This window comes from Sapajus apella, unplaced genomic scaffold, assembly GCF_009761245.1.
Source record: "Sapajus apella isolate SASKATOON/1434 unplaced genomic scaffold, GSC_monkey_1.0 scaffold81, whole genome shotgun sequence".
In the NCBI taxonomy this organism is placed as follows: domain Eukaryota; kingdom Metazoa; phylum Chordata; class Mammalia; order Primates; family Cebidae; genus Sapajus; species Sapajus apella.
The window spans coordinates 7,844,346-7,868,694 of NW_022437021.1; the positions used below are offsets into that span (position 1 = coordinate 7,844,346).

Below are 24,349 nucleotides of genomic sequence, written 5' to 3' on the forward strand. Positions count from 1 at the left end.
TTAAAAATAAAAATTAAAAAGTGAAACTAATTTTAATATGTTTTATTTAACTCAACAATGTTAAGATAGTAGTCTTTCAGCATATAATAAATTTTAAAAATCATAAATATGATACGTTGTCTTTTTGTCATACTGTCTTTTGGAAGTCTGATGTGTATTTTGTACTTAATAGCACATCTCAATGCAAAGCATATTTCAAATACCTAATTATAACATGTGACTATCAGCTGCAGTACTGGACAGTGTAGTATCTACACATGGTGGTTTCAAAGAGTGATTTCCAAACTAGAAGCATCAGCATCATCTGGGAATTTGGCTGGAAGTGCAAATTATCAGGCTCTATCCTAGACATACTGAATTGAAAACTCTGAAGATGGGGCCTAACATTTTGTGTTTTAAAAAGCTGTCCAAATGATTATGATGTCCACTAAAATTTGGGAACCACCAGTCTATAACAGCAAACTTCTAAAATTTTTATGGGCATACAGATCACTTGATCTTGTTAAATGTAGAATCTGATTCAATAGATCTCATGCTGGACCAGAGAGTCTTCATTGCTAGCAAGATACCAGGAATGAGGCAGTTGTAGTGCTGAGGGGCTGCACAATGGTGCTCAATCCCAATGGCATCCCCAAGATTGAAAATCACAGGCTTGGAATTTGAAAGGGTGTGAGAGAATTTTATAAGAAAGATTTCTGGATTGAGAGCTGCTAGTACCATTTCCTCTCCTATAGAAGGAAAGAATGTTATTTCTCCCACCTAAGGCTTACTAAGAAGGACTTTGTGGGTACCACTGAAAGTGCTTGAGCTGCTTCTCTTGGAGTTTAGAGGACATGGTGATCTGGAGTCAGATTCCTTCCCATGACATCTAGGTATTAAGAGTGATCAAGGTAGGTCACTCTGGCAGAGGAGCCAAGGTGGGTTGTGCTATTTCTTGGAATATATTATTTCATAAGGTGGATGATATAGGTTGAATACTGTTCACCTAAATTTATAAATTGAAGTCCTAATCCTCATACCCCAGAACGAGAATTGTATTTGAACATAGAGCCTTTAGAGGAGTGTAACTAAGGCAAAATAAGGTCTCATGAGTTGGCACTAATCTCATATGACTGGTGTCCTTAGAAAAGATTAGGACAGAGACAATACAGACCTGGCGACAACTAGATGAGATCACAGTAAGAAGGCCCTCTGCATGGCAAAGAGAGAGAGGCCTCATTAAAAAACAAACTTCCAATGACCTAATCTTAGATTTCTAGTTTCAAGAAGCATTGTGAAAGCAAATTTCTGTTGTTTAAGCCATTCAGTTTATGATAGTTTGTTATGGCAGCCTGAGAAAACAGATACCATGAAAAATAATACATCTAAGGATGTCTGTGGGTCTCCTGTGGTCCAAATATGAACTCTATGAGAAAGAAACGCAACCTCAACTATTAAAGTGCTGACCAAGAAAATGTTATTAAAGATGCAAGGTGACTTTACTGCCAAAGCCTGCACTGATTAGAGCATAGAAAACTGCTGGCTGGTATGGGTGGCCAGCCAGGGAAAACACCTAGTCTGGTATCAGAGTTGCAGCTGGAGGCCTAACAAGGGTACTCCCAAGTCCCAGATAGCATACATGAGAGAAAGAATCAGCTTGAAAGAAGGCAGAGCAAGAGAGCCAAACAGAACCCTCCAGAGATTATCTTCCCCACAGTAAAAAACAAATTGAGTAACTATCCGTACAAGAAAGTTCCTTTATAAGAATCAAAAATGAGGTGAGCAGAGTACCTGGTTTTAACATCATATCAAGGAAAGAGGCACTAAAGAGGGTACAAAAGACAGTCTTGGATTGCCTACACCACCTCTCTCCGATCCTCCAGCAACAGCCTCTTGACTCAGAAAGAAAATCTGTGGGCTTGGGGGAGGAGAGCACAGTGATCATGGGACTTTGCATTAGAATTCAGTGCTGCCCTATCACAAGGAAAGCAACCAAGGGCAGGATTCAGGTGGTGCCCAGAGAGGAAGCATTTAGACCAGCCTAACCGGAGAGGAATCATGCACCACAACAGTCAGAGTCTAAGTTTTGGCTAGTCCCACCACTGTAAGCTAAAGTTCTCTGGCATTCTACATAAATTTGAAGGTAGTCTAGGCCAAGAGGACTGCAGTCCTGGTGCTATGCTGGGCTCAGAGCCAGTGGACTTGGGGTGCATGTAAACCAGTGAGAGATCAGCTGAGGCAGTCAAGGGAGTGCTGTGTTACCCTTTCCTCAACTCCAGGCAGTGTAGCTCACAGCTCAGAGAGAGATTCCTTCCTTCTACTTGAGGCAAGCGGAGATCAAGAAGACTTTGTCTTGGAACTTAGATAATAGCTCAACCACAGTAGAGTAGTGCATCAGGTAGAGTCTTAAGGCCCCCATTTTTGACCCTAGCTCCCAGATAATTCTGGACATACCATGGGTCAGAAGGAAACACACTACCTCGAAGGGAAGTAGTCACTCCTGGCAGAATTTATCGTCTTCTGACCAAGAGCCCTGAGCATCAATGGTAGCCAGGCAGTATGAGCTGTGGACCTTGGGTAAGACCCATGCCATGTGGCTTTGGTGTGACCCACCACATTCGTACTGTGGTGGCTATGAGAAGTGACTGCTGTTTGAGGAAAGGAGAGGAAAGACTGGCAAGGAATTTGTCTTACAGCTTGTAAGGACAAGCTGTAAGGAATCTAGCTAGGAATTTAGCTCAGTTGCAGATCAGAGCACCAAGGAGACTCCTAAGTTTCCACACTCCAGGCCCTGGATTCCAGATAGCATTTATGGACCTGTCTTGGGCTGTGGGGAAGCTCACTGATCTGAAGAGAAGGACAGTAGGCTGGCTGGAATAACCACCTGTAGATTGTAGAACACTTGGGCCTTGAGCATCAGCAGTAGCCAGACAGCGGTCACTGTGGGCTCTAGGTGAAACCCAGTGCTGAACTGGATTCAAGTCTGACCTAGCATGGTCCCAATGGTGATGGCCATGGAGGTGCTTGTGTCACCCTTTGCCCAGCTTTATGCAGGTCAGCATGAAGAGACTCTGTTTGAAAGAAAGTAAGAGAAGGAAACAAAAGTCTCTGCCAAGAAATGCAGGGAATTCTTCCTGATCTTATCCAAGACAACAAAGATGGTAACTCTAAGAGTCAGCAAGAGGCACAGCATTAATGGTCTTGGAGTTCCTCCTGATGCAGATATGGCTGCAGTGAACAAAGACTTAGATCACCACAATCACTTCCCTTTGAATATTTAGAAAACCTTCCTAAGAAGGACAAGTACAAACCAGCCCAGACAGTGATGACTACAATGAATATCTAACTCATCAATGCCCAGGCACCAACAAACATCTACAAGTATCAAGACCAACCAGGAACACATAAACTCAAAAAACAAACTAAACAGGCACCAGTGACCAACCTGTGACTGACAGAGATATGTGACCTTTCAGACATAGAATTCAAAATAGCTGTTCTAAAGCAGTTCAACAAAATTGAAGATAATGCAGAGAAAAAATTCAAAAGCTACCAGATAAATATAACAAAGAGATTAAAATAAGCTAAGAGTTATCGGTCCTAAAGAGGATGTAGAGAGAGAGATGGATAAAGTTTTTATTCAAAACGATAATAACAGAGAACTTTCCAAACATAGAGAAAGACACAAATATTCAAGAACAAGAAGGTTACAGAACACCAAGCAGAAATTCTGGAGTAGAAAATACAACTTACATACTAAGGAATGCATAGGAGTTTCTCAGCAACACAAGTGATCAAGCAGATGAAAAAAATAGTGAGCTTAAAGACAGGGTATTTAAAAATACACAGTAAGAGGAAAAAGAAAAATAAAAATGTTTAGAAAAGTGAAGCACATCTACAAGCTCTATAAAATAGCCTCAAAAAGGCAAGTTTAAGAGTTATTGGCCCTAAAGAGGATGTAGAGAGAGAGATGGAGAAAGTTTTTATTCAAAATGATAACAACAGAGAACTTTCCAAACATAGAGAAAGATACCAATATTCAAGTACAAGAAGGTTACAGAACACTCAGCAGATATAACCAAAGAATGCTATGTCAAGATACTTAATAATGAAAGTCTCAAAGGTCAACAATAAAGAAAGGATTCTAAAAACAGCAAAAAAAAAAAAAAAAGAGAGAGGAAGGAAGACAGAAAGAGAGAGAAAGAAAGGCAGAAAGACAGAAAGAGAAAGAGAGAGAAAGAAGCAAATAACCTAAAAAGGAACTTCAACACGTCTGTCAGCAGAATTTTCTGTGGACACATTACAGGCCAGGAGAGAGTACATAACATGTTTAAAGTGCCAAAGGGAAAAAATACCCACTTCATCCCACTATAGCATGTACAGTGAATTGTCCTTCAAACATGAAGGAGAAATGAAGGCTTTTCCAGAAAAACAAAAGCTGAGGGATTTAACCATCACAGAAATGTCCTACAAGAAATGCTAAAAGAGTACTTGAATCAGAAAGAAAAGGGAATTAGTGAACAAAAAGAAATCATCTGAAATTACAAAACTTACTGATGATAGTAACTACAAAGAAAAACATGGGTGATTTTGTACAACACTGTATTTATGGCATATAAACTACTCACATATTGAGTAGAAAGACTAAAAAATGAACTGATAACAAATAATAACTATAGTAACTTCTCGAGACATACACATTGTAATAAGATAAACAGAAGCAACAAATGTTTAAAAGCAGAGGATGAAATTAAAGTGTAAAGTTTTACTAATTTTCTCTTTGCATGTATGTTTTTTTGGTTTGTTTGTTTTTACAATCAGTGTTGTCATTAGTATAAAATAATGGAATATAAGATGTTACTTGAAAGCCTCATGGTAACTTCAAATTTAAAACCTACAATGGATATAAGGCCAGAAATTTAAAATATCACCACAGAAAATTACCTTCATAAAAATAAAGATGCAAGGAAGGGAGGAAGGGAAGAAGGAAGCAAGGGAGGGAGGTCACAAAACAACCAGAAAGCAACTAACAACAAAATGGCAGTAATAAGTCTTTACTTAATATTAAATATAAATAGACTAAATTTTCCAATTAAATGACATAGAGTGGATGAATTAATTTAAAAAACAAGAGTCAATGATCTGCTGCCTACAAGAAATACACTTCACCTATAAAAACACACATAGACTGAAAATAAACGATGGAAAAGATATTCCACGCCAATGGAAACTGAGAGAGGAGTAGCTATGCTTATATTAGAAAAAATAGATTTCAATAGAAAAACAAAAACTGTAAGAAGAGATTAAGAAGGTCATCATATATTAATAAAGGTGTCCATTCAGCAAGGGGATATAACAATTATAAATGTATATTCAACCAAAACTGTAGCACTCAGTTATATAAAGCAAATATTATTAGAGTTCAAGAGAGAGAGAGATCCCAGTACAATAATAACTGGAGACCAACACCTCACCTTCAGCATGGGATAGATCATCCAGGTAGAAAATCAACAAAGAAACATCAGACTTATTGTTTACTATACAACAAATAGATCTAATTTACAGAACACTTAACCCAATGACTACAGAAACCAAATTAGTCTTTTCAGCACAAGGATCATTCTCAAAGATATGCCATGTGGTAGACAACAGAAAAAGACTTTAACATTTAAAAATATTAAAATTATAAAAAATGTCTTCTCTGGCCACAATGGAATAAGACTAGAAATCAATGACAAGAGCAACTGTGAAAACTATACAAACACTTGAAAATTAATCACTATGTTCTTGAATGACAAAGAGGTCAACGAAGAAATTAATAAGAAAGATTTAAAACTTCTTGAAACAACTGGGAGCTCTCGCCCTGGTGCTGCTGCGCGGTGTGGGCAGTGTGGGAGCCGGCACTGGAGGAGCAGCCCTGACCCACGGAGGGGCTGCTGAACTCATTCTAGGGGTTGCTTATAAGCTCCTTAGTATTTTCTACATCAACAAACATTGGAGGGACCTGGGGAAGATGGCCGACTAGGAACAGCTCAGGATTGCAGCTCCCAGTGAAAGCACAGAGGGTGAATGGACGCTGCATTTCCAGATGGATTTTTATTGCCCACAGACCAGGAGATTCCCAGTGGGAGGAGCCCCATGGGTCACCAGCACGGCTGTTTTGGCCTGCGCAGCTGTTTTGGCCCACGTGGCCACTTGCCGGTGCCCTGGCGCGGCAGTTCTCCGTACAAAATACACTGGTCCGGATGCCCTCTTAGCTGGCAATTGGAGCCCCAGGAAGGCAGATCACCCATTCATCTGATGTAAAAGGAGACTGAAATAGGGAGCCAGGCCAGGAGATTTCTGGGCAAAAAAACCACCAGGAATCTCAGTGCCACTGTTTCAGCTGGCTCAGTGAGTTACTGCACAGGAAATCACACAGATCCTGGCCCTTTTCAACAGGCGACTGGAACACCTGAGAGAGAGTCAACCATTCAACTAAAAAAAAAAAAAAAAAAAGACTCTGAGTCAGGGAGCCAGGTGATCAGGCTTGGCTGGCCCTACCCCCCACAAAAACAAACAAACAAACAAAACTAATTGAAAACGCTCTGGGTTGAGAGTTTCACAGCAAGCACAGCTGAACCCGGGACGGTCCAGCTCTGTGGGGGAGGGGCGTCTGCCATTACTGAGGCACTCCACCACTATGGAGGCACTCGGCCATCTCTGAGGCAGCTTGCCATTGCCGAGGCAACCTGCCACTACAGAGAGAGTCCTCCATTACAGAGGTGGGCCACCATTGCCGAGGCAGTTCTAATTATACCCATATAAACAGGACTGCAGGGAAGATCACACGGCAGCAGGGCAGAGCCCACAGCAGCTCAGCAAAGCCTAGGCAGGCAGATACTGACTAGGCTGCCTCCTCACTGGGCAGGGCGGCCCTGGCAAAAAAAAAAAGAAAAGAAAAAAAAGGCAGCTGCACAACGGAAACTCATAAATAAAGCCCTAACTCCCAGGGACAGAGCACCTGAGGAAAAAAAAAAGGGAATTTATGAGTTCTGCTGCAGCAGACCTAAACGTACCTGCCCAGCAACTCTGAATGAACAATGGAGCTCACAGCTCAGCACTTGAGCTCCAATAAAGGACAGACTGTCTCCTCAAGCAGCTCCCTGACCCCCGTATATCCAAAGAGTCACCTCATAAAGGAGAGAACAGACTGACATTTGGCGGGTATCCTTCTGGGACAAAGATAGCAGAAGAAGAAACTGGTAGCAACCTTTACTGTTCTGCAGCTGCTGCAAGTGATTCCCAAGCAAGCAGGGCCTGGAGTGGACTTCAGCAGTCCTACAGCAGAGAGGCCAGACTGTTAGAAGGAAAACTAAAAAACAGAAATAACTTCATCATCCACAAACTGGAAATTCACTCAGAGACCCAATCTGAAAGTCAGCAACTACAAAGACAACAGGTGGATAAATTCACAAAGATGGGAAGAAACCAGCGCAAAAAGGATGAACACACCCGAAACCAGAACATCTTTCCTACAACAAGGGATCACAACTCCTCACCAGCAAGGGAACAAGGTTGGATGGAGAATGAGTGTGATGAAATGACAGAATCAGACTGCAGAAGGTGGGTAATAAGAAACTTCTGTGAGCTAAAAGAACATGTTCTAACCCAATGCAAAGAAACTAAGAACATTGAAAAAGGATTTGACAAAATGCTAACGAGACTGGACAACATAGAGAGGATTATAAGTGAATTGATGGAGCTGAAAAACACAACATGAGAACTTCACAAAGCATGCACAAGCTTCAACAGCTGAATTGACCAAGCAGAAGAAACGATATCAGAGGTCGAAGCTCAACTCAATGAAATAAAACGAGAAGGCAAGAATAGAGAAAAAAGGGTAAAAAGGAATGAACAAAGTCTCCAAGAAATGTGGGACTATGTGAAAAGACCTAATCTATGTTTGATAGGTGTACCTGAATGTGACGAAGAGAATCAATCCAAGCTGGAAAATGCTCTTCAGGATATTATCCAGGAAAACTTCCCCAACCTAGCAAGGCAGGCAAACATTCAAGTCCAGGAAATACAGAGAACACCATAAAGACATTCCTCAAGAAGAGCAACCCCAAGGCACATAATCGTCTAATTCACCAGGGTTGAAATGAAGGAGAAAATGCTAAGGGCAGCCAGAGAGAAAGGTCGGGTTACCCACAAAGGGAAGCCCATCAGACTCACAGCAGATCTCTCAGCAGAAACCCTACAAGCCAGAAAAGAGTGGGGGCCAATATTCAACATCCTTAATGAAAAGAACTTTCAACCCAGAATCTCCTATCCAGCCAAACTCAAGCTTCATAAGTGAAGGAAAAATAAAATCCTTTGCAAATAAGCAAGTACTCAGAGATTTCATCACCACCAGGCCTGCTTTACAAAAGCTCCTGAAAGAGGCTCTACACATATAAAGGAACAACCAGTACCAGACACTCCAAAAACATACCAAATGGTAAAGAGCATCAACACAATCAAGAATCTGCATCAACTAATGGGCAAAACAGCCAACTAGCATCAAAATGGAAGTACCAAATTCACACATAACAATACTAACCCTATATGCAAATGGACTAAATACCCCAATCAAAAGACACAGACTGCAAATTGGATAAAAAGCCAAAACCCATCAGTGTTCTATATCCAGGAAACCCATCTCACGTGCAAGGATACACAAAGGCTCAAAAATAAAGGGATGGAGGAAGATTCACCAAGCAAATGGAGAGCAAAAAAAAGTAGGAGTTGTAATTCTCATCTCTGATAAAATAGACATTAAAGCAACAAAGATCAAAAGAGACAAAGGAGGACATTACATAATGGTCAAAGGATCAATGCAACAAGAAGAGCTAACGATCCTAAATATATACGCACCCAATACAGGAGCACCCAGACATATAAGGCAAGTTCTTAATGACTTACAAAGAGACTTAGACTCCCACACAATAATAGTGGGAGACTTTAACACTCCATTGTCAATATTAGACAGATCAACGAGACAGAAAATTAACAAGGATATCCATGACTTGAACTCGGACCTGGAACAAGCAAACCTAATAGACATTTACAGAACTCTCCACCCTAAATCCACAGAATATACATTCTTCTCAGCACCACATCACACCCACTCTAAAATTGACCACACAATTGGAAGTAAATCATTCCTCAGCAAATACAAAAGAACGGAAATCATAACAAACAGTCTCTCAGACCACAGTGCAATCGAGTTAGAACTCAGAATGCAAAAACTAACTCAAAACCGCACAGCTTCATGGAAACTGAACAACTGGCTCTTGAATGATGACTGGATAAACAATGAAATGAAGACAGAAATAAAGATGTTCTTCGAAACCAACGAGAATGAAGACACAACATACCAGAATCTCTGGGACACATTTAAAGCAGTCTCTAGAGGAAAATATATAGCAATAAGTGCCCACATGAGAAGCAAGGAGAGATCTAAAATTGACACCCTAGCATCAAAATTGAAAGAGCTAAAGGGGCAAGATCAAAAAAACTCAAAACCTAGCAGAAGACAAGAAATAACTAAGATCAGAGCAGAACTGAAGGAGACAGAGACACAAAAAACCCTTCAAAAAATCAATAAATCCAGGAGCTGGTTTTTTGAAAAGATCAACAAAATAGACAGACCACTAGCCAGATTAATAAAAAAGAAAAGAGAGAATAACCAAATTGATGCAATAAAAAAAACGATAAAGGGGATATCACTACAGATTCCACAGAAATTCAAACCATCATCAGAGATTATTACAAACAACTCTAATCACATAAACTAGTAAACCTGGAAGAAATGGAAAAATTCCTGGACACTTGCCTCCTCCCAAGCCTAAACCAGGAAGAAGTCGAAACCCTGAGTAGACAAGGTCTGAAGTTGAGGCAGCAATTAAGAGCCTACCACCCAAAAAAAGCCCAGGTCAAGATGGGTTCACAGCCGAATTCTACCAGTCATACAAAGAGGAGCTGGTACCATTTCTTCTGAAACTATTCCAAATAATCCAAAAAGAGGGAATCCTTCCAAAATCATTTTATGAGACAAACATCATCCTGATACCAAAACCCAGCAGAGACTCAACAAGAAAAGAAAACTTCAGGACAATATTCATGATGAACATACATGCAAAAATCTTCAATAAAATACTGGCAAGCTGATTGCAACAGCGCATCAAAAAGCTTATCCACCATAATCAAGTAGGCTTCATCCCAGGGATGCGAGGCTGGTTCAATATACGCAAGTCTATAAACATAATTCACCACATAAACAGAACCAAAGACAAAAACCACATGATTATCTCAATTGATGCAGAGAAGGCCTTTGACAAAATCAACAGCCCTTTATGCTAAAAACCCTCAATAAGCTAGGTATTGACGGAACGTATCTCAAAATAATAAAAGCTATTTATGACAAACCAACAGCCAATATCCTACTGAATGGGCAAAAACTGGAAGCATTCCCTTTGAAATCTGGCACTAGACAAGGATGCCCTCTCTCACCACTCATATTCAATATAGTATTGGAAGTTCTATCCAGAGCAATCATGCAAGCAAAAGAAATAAAGGGTATTCAAATAGGAAAGGAGGAAGTCAAATTGTCTCTATTTGCAGACAACATGATTGTATATCTAGAAGACCCATCGTCTCAGCCCGAAATCTCCTTAAACTGATAAGCAACTTCAGCAAAGTCTCAGGATACAAAATCAATATGCAGAAATCACAAGCATTCCTATACACCAATAACAGACTTAAAGAGAGCCAAATCAAGAACAAACTGCTACAAAGAGAATAAAATACCTAAGAATACAACTAACAAGGAATGTAAAGGATTTCATCAAGGAGAACTACAAGCCACTGCTCAATGAATTAAGAGAGGACACAAACAGATGGAGAAACATTCCATGTTCATGGTTAGGAAGAATCAATATCGTGAAAATGGCCATACTGCCCAAAGTAATTTACAGATTCAACGCTATCCCCATCAAGCTACCAGCAAACTTCTTCACAGAACTGGAAAAAAACACCTTAAACTTCATGTGGAACCAGAAGAGAGCCCAAATACCCAAGTCAATTCTAAGCAAAAAGAACAAAGCAGGAGGCATCACACTACTGTACTTCAAACTATACCACAAGGCTACAGTAATCAAAACAGCATGGTACTGGTACCAAAACAGAGATATAGAATGGAACAGAACAGAGGCCTCGGAGGCAACACAAAATATCTACAACCATCCGATCTTTGACAAACCTGACAAAAACAAGCAATGGGGAAAAGATTCCCTGTTTAATAAATGGTGCTGGGAAAACTGGCTAGCCATGTGCAGAAAGCAGAAACTGGATTCCTTCCTGACACCTTACACTAAAATTAACTCTAGATGGATTAAAGACTTAAATATAAGACCTAACACCATAAAAACCCTAGAAGAAAATCTAGGCAAAACCATTCAGGACATAGGTGTAGGCAAGGACTTCATGACCAAAACACCAAAAGCATTGACAACAAAAGCCAAAATAGACAAATGGGACCTAATCAAACTTCACAGCTTCTGCACAGCAAAAGAAACAGTCATTAGAGTGAATCGGCAACCAACAGATTGGGAAAACATTTTTGCAGTCTGCTCATCTGACAAAGGGCTGATATCCAGAATTTACAAAGAACTAAAACAGGTTTACAAGAAAAAATCAAACAAGCCCATTCAAAAGTGGGTGAAGGATATGAACAGATACTTTACAAAAGAAGACATATATGAGGCCAACAAACATATGAAAAAATGCTCATCATCTCTGGTCATTAGAGAAATGCAAATCAAAATGACATTGAGATACCATCTCACACCAGTTAGAATGGTGATCATTAAAAAATCTAGAGACAACAGATGCTGGAGAGGATGTGGAGAAATAGGAACACTTTTACACTGTTTGTGGGAGTGTAAATTAGTTCAACCATTGTGGAAGACAGTGTGGCAATTCCTCAAAGACCTAGAAATAGAAATTCCATTTGACCCAGCAATCCCATCACTGGGTACATATCCAAAGGATTATAAATTGTTCTACTGTAAGGACACATGCACACAAATGTTCACTGCAGCACTGTTTACAATAGCAAAGACCTGGAACCAACCCAAATGCCCATTGATGATAGACTGGACAGGAAAAATGTGGCACATATACACCATGGAATATTATGCATCCACCAAAAACAATGAGTTTGTGTCCTTTGTAGGGACATGGATGAACCTGAAAACCATCATTCTCAGCAAACTGACACAAGAACAGAAAATCAAACACCGCATGTTCTCACTCATAGGCGGGGTTGAACAATGAGAACACATGGACACAGGGAGGGGAGCACAACACACTGGGGTCTGTTGGGGGGAAATGGGGGAGGGACAGTTGAGGATGGGGAGTTGCAGAGAGATAGCATAGGGAGAAATTCCAGATATAGGTGAAGGGGAGGAAGGCAGCAATTCACTCTGCCATTTGTGTACCTATGTGACAATCTTGCATGTTCTTCACATGTACCCCAAAACCTAAAATACAATTAAAAAAAGTAAAAAATTTTCTTGAAACAAATTAATATCTTAACACAACATATGAAAAACCTATGTAGTACAGAGAAGCAGTATTAGAAGGAAAGTTTGCAGTAATAAGGGTAAACATAAAAAACAAAAAGAAAACTTTAATAACCTAATGATACATCTTAGAAAACTAGAAAAGCAAGAGCAAACCAAACCCAAAGTTAGTAGAAGAAAAAAAAGATCAAATCAGAAATCAATAAAACTGAAATGAAAAAAAAAAAAAACAAACTAAAAAGTTGGTTTTTTGAAAAGAAAAACACAATTGCCAAAAGTCTAGCAAGACTAAAAAAAAAAAAAAAAAGGGAAGACCCAAATGAAGGAAATCAGAGATAAAATACAGACATTCCTATGAATATTGCAAAAATTCAAAGGATCATTAGAAACTACCATGAGCAACTCTATGCTAATAAGCTGAATAAGCTAGAAGAAATGGATAAATTCCTAAACATTACAACCTACTAAGAGTGAACCATGAAGAAATTCATAAGTTGAGCAGACCAATTACAAGTAATCAAACAGAAACTGTAATAAAAAGTCTACCATCAAAGAAAAGTCCAGGATCTGTTGGCTTCATTTTGAAATTTTGTCATACATTTAAAAATGAACTAATACCAATGCTACCCAAACTATTCCAAAATAAAAGATGAGGGAATATTTCCAAACTCATTCTACAAAGCCAGTATTATCCTGATACCAAAACCAGGCAGAGAAAGAGAAACATAAAAAAAAAAAAAAAAAAAAAAAAATCTATGGGCCAGTATCCCTGATGAACATTGATGCAAAAAATCTTTACAAAATACTAGCAAACTAAATTCAATAACACATTAAAAATGTCCTTCATCAGGATCAAGTGGGATCTATCTCAGTAATACAAGAATGGTTAAACATACACAAATCAATCAATGTGATATATCTTATCAACAGAATGAAGTATAAAAATCATCATTTCAATAGATGCTGAAAAACCATTTGATAAACTTCAACATCTCTTCATGTTAACAAACCATCAAAGCCTACATACAGAAGGAACATACCACACACAATAAAAGCCATGTACCACAGACCCATAGCTAGCATCATAGTGAATAGGGAAAACCTGAAAGCCTTTCCCTCTAAGATGTGAAACCTCACAAGTATGTCCATTTTCAACACTGTTATTTAACATATTACTGGAAGCCCTAACTAAAGCAATCAGACCAGAGAAAGAAATCAAGAGCATCCATACTGGACAGGAAGAAGCCACATTACCTAACCCTACTTGCAGATGACATAATCTTATATTTGGAAAAACTAAAAGAGTTCCTAAAAAAACTATTAAAACTGATAAATTCAGTAGAGTTGCAGGATACAAAAGCAGCATACAAAAATCAGTAGCATTTCCATATGCCAGTGACAAACAGTCTGAAAAAGAAATTTAAAAATAATCTCATTTACAATAGGCACAAATAAAATCAAATATCTAGGAATTAACTCAGCCAAAAAAAGATCTCTGCTATAAAAAATTAAAACACTGATGCAAGTAATTGAAGAGGACACAAACAATGGAAAAATATTCCGTGTTTATAAATTGGAAGAAAAAATATTGGTAAAAATATCAATACTAATAAAAGCGGTCTACAAATTCAATCCCTATGAAAATGCCAATGGACATTCTTCATAGAGATAAAAAATAAATCCTAAAATTTTTATAGAACCACAAAAGACCCAGAATATCCAAAGCCATTCTGAGCAACGAGAACAAAACTGGAGGAACTACATTACCTGACTTCAAATTATAGGACAGAACTATAGTAAATCCAACAGCAAGGTGTTGGCAAAAGTACAGATATAGACTAACTGAACAGAATAGAGAACCCAGAAATAAATCCACATAACCACAGTGAACTCATTTTCAGCAAAGTTGCCAAGAACATACACTGAAGAAAGGACAGTCTCTTCAATAAACGGGACTGGGAAAACCGGATATGCATATGCAGAAGAATGAACCCCTATCTCTCACCATACACAAACATCAAACCAAAATGGATTACAAACTTAAATCTGAGACCTAACACTATTACACTACTAAAAGGAAACACTGAGGAAATTTTTCAGGACACTAGATTTGGTTGCATACACTGTGGGGTATTACTCAACTTTGTATGCAACCAAAGCAAAAACGGACAAGTGCAATCACATCAAATTATAAAGCTTCTGCACAGCAAAGGAAACTATCAACAAAGTGAAGAGACAATCCACAGAATGGGAGAATATACGTTCAAACTATCCATCCAACAAAGGCTTAATAACCAGAATAAACAACTCAATGGGGAAAAAAATCTCATGTTCCAATTAAGAATGGGCAAACAATCTGAATACAGATCTCTCAAAAGCAGACACACAAATGGCAACAGGTATATGAAAAGGTGCCAATCTCAAGGATCATGAGAGAAATCCAGTTTTTCCTGATGTGATTATTACACACTTTATGTCTGTATGAAAATATCTCATGTTCCCTATAAATATGTACACCTACTATGTGCCCATAAAAATTAAAATAATTTAACAATTTTTAAAGAATCAGCTTGAATTTTTAAAAAATTCTTAAACCTTTTGTTCATAGTAAATATGATTTAACTTCAGATTTTAAAGCCTATAAAAATAGATTTTTTAAAATTATTTTTCTAATGACCAGATAAAATTATATATATTTATCATGTACTACATGTTTTGAAGTATATATACATTAGCGGAATGACTAAATCTAACTGACATATGCTTTACCTCACATGATGATCATTTGTGTTGTAAGAACACTTTACATCCACTCTTTTAACAACTTTCAGTAATGCAACATATTGTCAACTGTAGTCACCATGTTGTCCAACTTACTTTAACTATATTTTATATCTGACATATTTTATATATATCTATTTATATATTTGTGTTTACCATTTTTCATATTTTCAAGAGACCCAGAGAGTTTTATTAAGAAGCTATCTTGAACACTTTTCTTCACTATCTGCAGTTGGCAGTCAAGGAGAAGGGGACTTCTGCCATTTCAGGAATCCCTGTATATCCACTATAGGAGGAATGACCATGCAACCTTTATCATATGACTTTGGATTATTGTCAGAAATTAAACATTCAAACTTCAGAACTGTGCTAAGTTTCTGACTTAAAATAAACCCAGGGCTTTGTACTTTCTATGTTAATCCTAAATATCTCACTGTATTCTCATAGGAACAGGAAAAAGAGCCATAGGGAATTTAAAAAAATAGTTGTGTCAATGGGATGATGGGATCTTATGAATTATTGTTGAACACAAAGATCATATAGAGCTATACATATTATGTTTCTGTTTCTTTTCCTCCAATAAGCAAAACGCTAGACACAAAGAGAAACCACTGACTATTAGTTAATATTGAACTTTATCATGGTCTCATAAGTCAGTAAAATACACCTTTTCTCCCAAGATCAAGAGAATAGGTCACTGTAGCATGAAAGCATGTGCAAATAATTCACTTTGCAATCAGCTGTTAATGGCATATTTACGTTTTGTAACTTTGAGTCAACAGCCTTTAAAAGAAATTCTACTTGAAAGTGTTTTAGAAGAGAACATTGTTAGCTAGAAAATTAAAAAGCACAATAAAATATGTTTCTAGGTTTTATTGACACATGTTGGTCTTTGATCAAAACACATCATCCTTCAGTTCACATCATCCTTCAGTTTTTAAAAAAAAAAGAGAGAGATCGCCTGGCGCGGTGGCTCACACCTGTAATCCCAGCACTTTGGGAGACTGTAGCAGGTGGATCACAAGGTCAGGAGTTCGAGACCAGCCTGGCCAAGATGTTGAAACCTCGTCTCTACTAAGAATACAAAAATTAGCTGGGCATGGTGGCATGCGCCTGTAATCCCAGCTACTCAGGAGGCTGAGGCAGGAGAATCACTTGAACCTGGGAGGCGGAGGTTGCAGTGAGCCGAGATCGTGCCATTGCACTCCAGCCTGGGTGACAGATTGAGACTCCATCTCAAAAAAAAAAAAAAAAAAAAAAGAGAGAGAGAGAGAGATTTACAGAAAACATAACAAGATTAGCCTGTTTTCCCTGAACATTTTTCTTGTGGGTTTTGGTACCTGTTATTCTAGGCCCTGCAACTCTGAAGTAAGCAAACATTGTGTTTTCTGTAATACAGTAAACCTCATTCACAAGGATACAAGTTTTCTCCCCACAGATGATAGCTTTGTATCACTTAATGTACATAATGGATTATTGTATGTAAGAAAAACCTTGCACATTATTTTAATTAATATGTAAAAATTGACACATGCAAGAAAAATATAAAAAACCTCCAGTGGTAGTAGAGAGTGGCAGAATTTTCTTAAAGAGAACATTAAGATACCAATCGTTATTTCAATATTCAATCAATAATTTGCACTAGTAATCTCTTACTGCAGGATATCTATGTGCCATTCATTTTCTTTGGAAAATATGGATATTTACCTCTTAGAAACCATGAAATAAGAATAGTATCAATGTGCAGAATCCCACACGAAGGCCTGGTTAATAAAGAAGTTTGTGCAAATTCAGTCTACAAGCCTATCATTCATAATGCTATATTTACTCCTGTATTTCTCCTTTCCTTCTTTTCCCAAACACATTTTCTATTTTTGACTTAAAGTCTAGTGAGAAGAATACTACTAATGAGAAGAATTATAGAAGCCTTGGAGTTCTGATTTTTTTTGTCAGACTCAGCAATCTTCAAATAGTGTAGAGATTATCAATCCTAATCACATATATTTTTAAATAACAGTAAGTTTCAAAGATGATCAGAATTTCAATCTGAAAGTAGCCTATTATATCAACACACTCTTCCATTTCTCAAAAGAATGTTGTATTTTGTGATTTAATTTATGTTTATGAAAAACTGATAATTAACAGGGGACTTTTTTTTCAATCACACCCCTACACTAATCCTCATTAACTACAAAGGCTATGGTAGGTGCATCTAGACTGAATGAAATACGTCTTCCTAACCTTGGAAAGCTGGCCATTTAGGAAGACAGTCTGACATGTAAATTCATGATTTATAATAAAATAAATTGGGTATTACTACCAAGAGATAAATAATAGGCTACTTTAGGACAGGTTGGAACAATAAAAACTGCCTGGAAAAATTGGAAACAGTTTAAAAGCACAGACATTTTAAGCTGGTGAGAAATGAGACAGTATAGGTAGATTGAAGCACATTTGTGATGTACAAATCATTGAAAGATGGAGATAAAATACACAATTCGAAATCTATTTTTAGTGAAGCTTTGAGCGCAACGTCATCTCTTAGTAAAGTGCTGGACATGTAATAGCTTCTCGATAAAGACTTTATGATGAAATACTTCCAGAGGAACTGGAATAAGGAATTACCATTTCCTTATCTTGTTTTTATTTCTCAATATATCAACATGTTAAATTTGATCTGCTTACGAAAAACCTGCAGCTCTGGATCTACAGCTCTGGTAAACTGGAAAAGGGGTAAAAGATAAACCAAATGAGACAGTAAATGGAGTCCTACTTGATCTCTTCCACTCCAGGTCCCTAGAGTATCTCTTTCCTTTAATGAACATTGACCATGTCCTCATATAGTGAATACACATTCTGCTAGAAGGAAATTCTGGTGCAATGCATTTTTTGTTTAATAATAATAAAAGGGAAATATTTTATGTGTCTTCATGTGTGAATGGAATATAGGTGGGTGAGGCAAGCACAAATCGGAAAAATTATGCCATTAAAAAGAATAATACAATTTTTATCTTAGGTTATAGTTATATGGCCCATTAGCTATGAAATTTATCTCCATAGCTTAGCATTTTGTAGAACCATAATTCCAGAAGTTAAAGGCCACTGCTGTATTCTGGATATAATTATTTTGGAGAATTGAAAGGGTGAATGGAACAAGTATGACTTTCATAATACTCCTTACAAACTAGAAGACAGAATATATCCCAATCAGACTTTTGCACATTATAATATGGATTTGTACATTTCTTTGTTGTCAAAAACTGTTTTATCAAATTTTTTCTTCTCATCAGCTGGAAAAAGTACTGGGCATTTATGAAACATTCAATATGGTTGGAGGAAGGAATAGATGCCTATATGATGACTTATATAGTATGCAGCAATGACCTTCAAACCAATGTTATATGAAACTTCAGTCATTGACCTAAAGGCCAAAATATCACGCTAATTGAACACTCTAGTGCAGCATTTGGCAAATCTTTGCTGAAAGAGCTAGAGAGTAAAGAGTTTAGGCTTTTAAGGCCATCTGCTAGCTGTTGCAACTACTCAATTCTGCCATTGCTTCAAGTGTGAAAACAGCCATAGTGGTAAGTAAAGAAATAATAGGCAAGGTTGTGTTCCAACAAAACTTTATTTACAGAAATAGGCAGTGGGCAAGATTTCATCCACGGGCTATAGTTTCCCCCCCCTGTAATGTTTTGTACAATTTTCTTAACAATATAGGTAAGAAGAAAATGTTTGAAATATCTGATTTATATCAGTAAAAACTGCTTTGATTTTGCAAAAGAAAAATTAATATTAGACCTGCAAAAATTACAAAAGAAATCTTAGAATATCTGGCTTACCTATTATAAAATGTTTGGAAGATAAAGTTTTTATTTTCCTGTATTATTTGATCAGGAGGCATATATAAAATTATTTTACTACAATGTAGGGAGTTGGGGGAAGGGGGAGCATCAGGATAAATAACTAATGCATGTGGGGCTTTAATACCTAGGTGGTGGGTTGATGGGTACAGCAAACCACTATGGCACAGGTTTACCTATATAACAAGCCTGCACGTCCTGCCCATGTATCCCAGAACTTAAAATGAAATAAAATACAATTACTGTACAATAATGTTACTTAAATGTCTATACATTTAAGTAATGTTACTTAAGTAAATGTAGATTTACTACATTAAGTAAATGTAGACATTTAAGTAACATGTAGTCATTGAAAACAGCATGGACTTTGCACCATTACTGCTTTGGGGAAGAAAGGTGGATGGAGAAGTAAAAAAGGAAGGAAGGAAGGAGAAAAGGGAAATGAAGGGAAAGAGAAGAAGCAAAGGAGGAAGAGATCAGTTGAGTGTTACCTCTGCAGGTTTTATAACTGCACTGAGATGTATTTGCCTGTCAAGATTCTCATTTTTGGAAATAATTCTATTATACGTCCTATTACAGTACCAAGCTAAACAATTTTTAAACCCCTAATATTTATGCAATTTATATAGGTTTCTATCTTGTTTCAAAAATTGGAAGAAAATGACTACCAGTGTGACATAAAGCACAGCTTTAGAAAAAAAAAAATCTCCTCGCTCTAAGCAGTCATGTATAGAGCAAATAATTTTAGCTAATAAACGCAAAGTGTTTCAGGTACAAAGTACCAGCTGTGAAAATTTATTGGTTGTTTCAGATACAAAAGCATAATTAGTTTGACTTAGAGGCACCACAATTTAATGTTAGAAGTAAACAGTTTGTCCTCCGTTCTTCCTCCCTCTTGTTTTTCCAGAATTGAGTGGGGATGGAAGAAAAAATGTCCTCACTCTAACTATAGTAATTGTTGCCTAATGGCAAGCATGCTGTCAAATTAGCCTAAGTGTCCATTTAAAAGCAAACGTTTATGTCATTTGCTAAACTATTAAAGCTATTAGTTGTAACATGGAATTGATTTATTTTACCCATTGTATTAACCTCATCTCGCGTACTCATCAGTTTTTTATACAAGGCAAATAAAATGCATCTTGGTGTTTTATAAAACGGAACTGAACATCAAGTCATTCACTTTTAAAAGCTGGCCGGGCATGGTGGCTCACGCCTGTAATCCCAGCACTTCGGGAGGCCAAGGAGGGTGGATCACGAGGTCAAGGGATCGAGACCATCCTGGTCAACATGGTGAAACCCCGTCTCTACTAAAAATACAAAAAATTAGCTGGGCATGGTGGCACGTGCCTGTAATCCCAGCGACTCAGGAGGCTGAGGCAGAAGAATTGCCTGAACCCGGGAGGCGGAGGTTGCGGTGAGCGGAGATCGCGCCATTGCACTCCAGCCTGGGTAACAAGAGCGAAACTCTGTCTCAAAAAATAAATAAATAAATAAATAAATAAATAATAAAAAATTAAAAAAAGCTATGCACTGCTATATATAACGAGAGTGACTAAGAATGCAAGAATCTTTATTACTATTAACAAAATGAAGCCTCAGTAATAGAGTCTTCATGGAAAGTAAATTTAATATCACTATATACTAAATGTAATTAGTAGCAAATATGCTTTACTTTGATGAGGTTATAGGTTCTTTGATCTGTAAAACCAAGAGATAGATACTTTCTAACCTGCATAAAGGAAACATTAGCTGCTTTAACAAAAGCCCAATTTTCAGTTGACAAAGAAAAAATATTTTATCTGATAAAGGGTTAATATAAACACAGTGTATGTAAGACTGTAATTGTAAACATATAAAATGTGCATTTAATAAACTTATGTAGAAAAGATGTGTATTCAAAATACATATATATATATTCAAAAATAAAATCTAACCTATGTAATATGGATTGAGGATGTACACAGTATATTGTGAAGTACTTCTTTTCATGACACTTGATTTGGAAGCAGTTTAGTTCTCAGCAGTTCAGTCTCAATTAATTATTTTGGTGTAATTAAATATTTTGGTGTAACACTTCATATTTGAAAAATCTCCTTACAATTTGAAAGCAATGTATGCATCCTATTCTTGCATAAATGCATTGATTCGTTCATTCATTCATAGTCTAGCTCATTTATTCATTTTAGACAACCTGTTCCAGACACTGTGGTCAAGGCACTCACCATATCAGTCTCAACACAATCTTGTAGGTAAGGAAAGACATGAAACAACACTTTGCTCTCTTACTATTTGGAATGCTATTTGGAAAGCATTCCTGAAAAGGAAGGACAAAAGAATACAAATTAGCAACTGGAGCAAAAATGAGATAATCAGAAAAGGACAATGAATCAGCGTTTTCTGCATGAGGGAAGGTGTAACTTGTGCACTGATTTCTGCCTATCAAAAACCTCCTTGCCACTTTGACAAAAGTTATCACTTAAAAAGGGAAAATAGTATTAGTAAATTTCGACATAATGTAAGGTCCCTAGAAATTCAATATTGCCCTGCTAAATATTAACATAATAAATTTTAACACCATTTTTGGTAATTATTTTTTGAAAAATTTGGTTAATTTTTATTATTAAATTTTCAGAATATCTAGAAGACTCTCCTGATGAACTTTTTTTCCAAAAGGTTAGACTATAGACACACTATTACTTTTTTTTAATTTTTCTTTTTTTTTTTTAAAGCATCCTGAATTCCCAGGCAGTGTTCCATTAAAGTATTAACCAGGCCAAAGACCCTGCTTAGCTTCCAAGATCAGATGAGGGTGTATTTGGGGAGTTATGGCTTTAAACTAAATATTTTCATTAACTCTAAGGAAGTTACTGGTAGCAAAGGTCTCCAGTACTCTGCCATACTCTTCTCTGGCTCCAGCAACACTTTTGGGTGAGGATGGTTAAAAACGGTAAATTTGATGGTGTTAATGTTCCTAATTATAATGTCATCTTTACACTTTTTTTTTTTTGCTTTTTCAATTCCAGTCATCATTTATGACTTCCTATCTTCCTATCCTCCTGAAAGTTAAGAATGTGTTCCTTTATGTTAGTCATCAACTGCTCTTTCCTGCCTCCCCATAGTTTTATTATTTATTAGTAATATGATCAGTTATCTTTGCAATTTAAATCATATTCTTAAATTTCTGCTTATTTCATCAACTTTAGACATTAACATGAAGTAGCCTTTCCCTTGTCCACTGGTGTGGTTTGGCTCTGTGTCCACACCCAAATCTCAGGTCAAAGTGTAATTCCCAATATTGGGGGAAGGACCTGGTAGGACATGATTGGATCATGGGGATGGATTTCCGCCTTGCTGTTCCTGTGATAGTGAGTTCTCACCAGATCTGGTTGTTTAAAAGTGTGTAGCACTTCCCCCTTTGCTCTCTCACTCCTGCCATCATGTGAAGATGTTCTTACTTCCCCTTCACCCTTCTGCAATGACTGTAAGTTTCCTAAGGCTCCTCCAGCCATGCCTGCTGCACAGTTTGTGAAACTGTGAATCAATTAAACCTCTTTTCTCCATAAATTACCCAGTCTTAGGTAGTTCTTTATAGCAATGTGCATCATATCCTTAGTCCACCCCATATCTATGATCTCCATATTTCCTTTTATACTATCAAAGACTGAAAGTTTTCTATTTATCTCTATATTTATTTATAAGGTAAATGTAAATAAAATTTAAGGGACTCCAAAGTGACCATTTAAAAGCTTGGTGTTTCTCAGTTTGGGGGTCACAGTGGACTGATGTATTATATTTGAAAAAAATATATAGAATTCTAGATCTTGTAGGTGTCAGGCTCCTCTGAAGTGCAACAAACTGCAATGGAATCAGTACACCTATGGTGGAGCAAAGGGAGGCCCAGACTTACTTGCACCATTAAATTTGTCTTGAAATATTAATTCAAAATATTAATAACTAAACTGAGAATGTTTTCTGTGTGTGTGTGTGTGTGTGTGTGTGTGTGTGTATGTATGTATGTGTGTGTGTCTAGACGACTTTTATTATTTGAAAATGACTCCAAAAGTCATGGAGACTACCCTCAGCTTCACCAACAAACAGAAAAAGACTAGCTCCTCTGTATGAGTTTAGAAGGACAGGAAGGGAAATAAACAACTCATCTTCTCTTATTCTACATATTGGTTATAACAATAATACATATGTTAGGGTATAATTATCTAATACAGAAAGGCTGAGCTATCACTCTTCTGTATCAATAAATATTAACTGGAAGAAGAGTATGAGAATTTTTAAGGAATTCTTTTAAAACTACAGGTCATACTTGGCATCAGTCCAAACCTACCAAATCAATTTCAAGGAGCGAGGCCTGGACTACTCTTACGGTTTTGATGTGCAGTTATGATCAGTTGCAATAGTTATAGATGAATGTTACAACCATTTGTCCATTATTACACCTGTTCTTTCCACATCTCACCAAAAAACTGGCTTTATTGTACATAATGTTACTTAAAAAGTATACACAATAAAAATATCACTATATTGTTTAGGAAATTATAATATCTGTATACACATATAATTCTAGTTATTATCATGTGATAATATTCTTCAGAAAATTCCTTCAAAACATGCTGGAGAGATATGGGCTATTGCATGGTTTAGTCAATGCAAAATAATTATGAAAACTTTTATTTTTTCCCTGGGACTTATGAATTAGATATATGTTAGAATTTCACAATTCCCACATAACAGAAGATAACACAGATATTAAGAGTTTTACTTAATTGAGATGATTTATACTTCGGACTTTTTGCCTGCAAAAATTTTTCATCTTAATCACCCATATTTACTACTTCATAGTTGTTTGTCATTCAGGATTATGCACTTTTTAAAGACATTTTAGAAAGGTGAAATGATTCTGATTGATTGTCATCTTAATCCTTGTTTGCTTAGTGTTGCTTAAAGATAAATGATATGCTATTAGATAATAAAATAATCTTAACAATTAGCAAATAATCTCAAATCACGGCAATAAAAAAAAGTATGGCAATGTTCACAATGGCTTGTAAGGACAAACTTATGGAATTGTAGAGTGCTCTTAGAATTCAATTTACATGATTGACA

At 37.0% G+C, this 24,349-nt stretch overlaps 1 long non-coding RNA gene across 1 annotated transcript; it reads right to left on the bottom strand.

Annotated features, from left to right (window-relative positions):
• Positions 1-479: 479 nt before the first annotated feature.
• On the bottom strand, positions 480-23,224 carry LOC116533298. The gene is made up of 3 exons (XR_004261194.1): positions 22,227-23,224; positions 9,992-9,996; positions 480-492 (listed from the first exon to the last, which is right to left on the bottom strand). It is a non-coding gene; the product is annotated as an uncharacterized LOC116533298 (long non-coding RNA).
• Between the last annotated feature and the right edge of the window lie 1,125 nt (positions 23,225-24,349).